We start from the raw sequence: 3,670 nt of genomic DNA, 5'->3' as shown, positions 1-3,670 counted from the left end.
CTTTACACAATTGATGTGTGTATGGATTGCGATAACAGTTGTATGAGCCCCTAATAAAATGTTTAAAAAAACAAAAAAAAACCCTGGCGCATTGAAAGATGGTTGCGTTAGCATGTGCATTGTCGTGCTAGCAAAACCAGTTCCCTATCTGCCACAAATCAGGCCTTTTTTGTCACACACTGTTATGAATCTTTTCAGAATCTCTAAACAGAAGCTTGATTAACAGTCTGACCTGGTGGAACAAACTCCAAATACACTATCGCCCTCACATCACATCTGGTTTTGGGTGTGGTACCCCCCTAATATTTGTGCAAAACTAAAGAAAAGATGAACAAATGCATTTGAATACATTTAAGTTGTCCTGTGGAAAAAATAATACTCCCAGCATCCAATTATTACTGACTTATCAAATAAGCAATGAGCTACAACCATAATCACCATAATTGTGCATGCCAGCTCATTCTTTCAGCTCTTCAGTTTTGATACATGTATAATACGATATGAAAACATTTCTTCCTTGATGAAAGTAAGAACTATAGTCAGAAAAGTGGTCTCCAGTTAGTTACAAGAGCTGAGATGAAATAAAACTGAGAATATCAAGACAAGGTGTAGTTTTGGATACAAGAAAAATTTGGATAAAGGACTTATGAATAATAATTTAGTATTTTATGTTTCTTGGCTATGATATGGACTACCTTATTCCCTACCATTTTCAAAACATTGCCAGTTCTGCTGAAAGCAGAACTATCAAAATTCCAGACTCCCTCATCTCTCTCCCTATTATTTTTACTTATTCTCCCATGTGTATTCTCATTTAAACCACCAGGTAAAAGTGCAACAGTTTTTAAAGCCATTTAAAACTCTTACCCTCTTCCCTTCCTCCAAAAGCACTTTTGAACTTCCTTAGATTATATGTCATTTAAAAAATATATTATAATTGTGTTTTAATTATTGTGGAATACTAAAGGGCAGGGTTTTGAGGGCAAATTAAACTAAATTTATTTTAAGACTAAATGTCTTGCCTTGATTCTATCCATTTTAAAATTCAGATGTAAGAGGTAGAATATTACCCTGAATAGGTGACTTCTAGCTATATGTTTCTAAATATGCTGCTTCTCCTGAACAAACTCCAATCTTTTTTTAGGTGTAAAGGGTCCTGAAAAAAGATGCCTGATGACCTAGTAATTCAGGACATCTCATCTATAAAAGAGATAAGGATCCCTGTTGTATATAGGTTTCATAATGAATCATTTATTATTCACTCAACACCTACCTACTTAGAATTTTCTATAGCAGAAGAAACAATATTGAATGAAAAAAATCTATTTTCTAAACAACAAATAAATAAACATAAGATTTCAAACCAAGTACTATGGTTGGGGTGGGGGGGTGGGGAAGCCCTGCTAAAGCAGATTGATAATTAGGGAGAGTAGTCAACAGATGACATTTAACCTGAGTCCTGAACTGATCTAAATGAATGAGGGATACAATCCTGGTGGCATCTGAACAAAAGGTTATCCCAGACAGAAAAAACATCGAGTGCAAAGACTTTGAGATGAAACGTGTTTGGCATGCTTGACAGAGAGCCAGGAGGACAGTGTGGTGGAACTAGAGAGAGCAAGGGATGGAGTCTACAGACAGTGCTATGAGCTAGGAGTATAAGAAAATTTCTGAATTTTTTTAATTTTAGCTGTAAAGGGTCCTGAAAAAAGACGCCTGATGACCTAGTGATTCAGGACACAACTGCTAACCATAGGTAGGCAATTTGAACTCACCAGTCACTCTGTGGGAGAAATATTTCGGCCTTGAGAGCCCTATGGGGCAGTTCTACATTTCTAAAGAGTCATTATGCATCAGAAGCAGCTAGAACACAAAAGATCAGATCCTGGTTTAGAAGGAGTTCCCAACTGAAATGTTGATGGTTTGAACTCATCCAGTAGCTGAGCTGGAGAATGACCAGGCTCTCTGCTCTCACAAAGTTTACAGTCTAGAAAAAAACCAAACTGGTAGCTCTGTGCCATGAGGGTGCTATGAGTTTAAAATCTGTTCAACAGCACCTAATGGCAATATTCTAGTGGTGATAAAATGCTGTTAAACTTTTTATTTAAGTATCACTCAGGATCTGTAAGTGATATTCATTACAGAGTTTGGGATAGATTTAGTGAGATCAGATAGGAGAGTAAATTTAGTCACTTGAAAGATGATGTTAGCTTGGATTAGATTCATAGTGGTGAAGACCAGAGGAATGCAGATTCATTTGGAGAGGAGGGCATTTGTTGATCAATTATGGTGTCTGATAAAGACTAGCAAGGACAAGAACTAGGATTGGGGACTGGGACTGGGATTGGGCTAATTATGGCACTAGAGGAGCAGATTTAGAAATATTTTTCTGCTTTGCACATATTGAATTTCCTGTAAAATGACTAAATAGATATGTAACATAGAAATTCTGATATATAAGACTAGAATTCATGAAAGGTGTCTGGATAAGCCATAATTATCGGAGTCTTCGGAACATGTGTGGAATGCAAAACCATGGATCTCTTTGATCAGTAGTTTAAACTGATGAATACAAAGTTGATGATCTGAAATGAACAACTTAATGTTAAAAAAATAATTAAATAAACAAAACCATGGGTCTCTATGTTTCCAACCAGGTATGATGTATGAAGAGGGCTATCACAGAGTTTTGGCATAAGGTACACTCTCAAAAGCTCTTTATAATGATCATTTTGACTTTCTTTACAAACAGAGTTAGACAAAAGAATATCACATTATTTATTTTTACATTACCTTATTGTTACTATTATTTTTTGTTCTATTTTTATTTTCTACCATTTATTTAGAACCCTGAATTGTATTATATCATCACTGCTTTATATCCAAAGTAGTAACACGATAGGGCATCTGTCATAAAATTTTGGAAGCTTCTACAACAGAATCGAAACAATGGAGACTGCATCTATTTCGCCTCTATTTTCTCTTTTTGTAAATTCTACCTGCATGTTGACTTCTGCACATGACCTTCTCCTCATTTGTTCTTATTATTTGGACAAAGCAGAATAAATTCAAAATAATATTTCCTCTCAATTCTTTGCCTTGGTTTTGGTTAAATTCACAATATGCCTTTTCAAATACAAATGTAAAGATCTAGAAATAGTTCTACAAGCAGGGGAAATTTTAAATAAAAACAGTGTTCTAATTTTATATTAACAATCATATTCCTCTGTGGGCCACGACATTAACAACATGTGGCTGATATTTCTTCCCATAATAAGTTGTTCAAGACAAGGTCTCTCTATCAACCCAGAGTAAAATATCTCTGAGGAGCATGGATGTTGAAAGAGGTAAGTTTTGGGGTCACTATGTTCAAGTCTCAAAAAATATATTTGATATTATTTATTCGAAGAAGCTGACTTACTTAAAGTTCTGAGATAGATTTCTCAGCCCAAAATTACAAACAGAAGAAAAGAGACAGAGTGAAATCTAACTAGCTGGAATAAAAGTATTAGAGGCATTGTGTGGAATGTTTTCCTTTTATTGTAGGCTAATTTTGATGGTCCTTCTAAATTCATTGTTGAGAAAGCAGTAAGTGAGAAAAGGTATCAATTCTGACTCTAAAGATAGTAGAGTCAGTAACCTTTCAGTGAAAGAGAAATTTCATATCTGA

This window comes from Echinops telfairi, unplaced genomic scaffold (genome assembly GCF_000313985.2).
Source record: "Echinops telfairi isolate 266 unplaced genomic scaffold, ASM31398v2 ScPeMD7_5592;HRSCAF=6446, whole genome shotgun sequence".
Taxonomy (NCBI): Eukaryota; Metazoa; Chordata; class Mammalia; order Afrosoricida; family Tenrecidae; genus Echinops; species Echinops telfairi.
The sequence above is the reverse complement of the archived record's forward strand: the minus strand, read 5'-3'. Positions refer to the sequence as shown.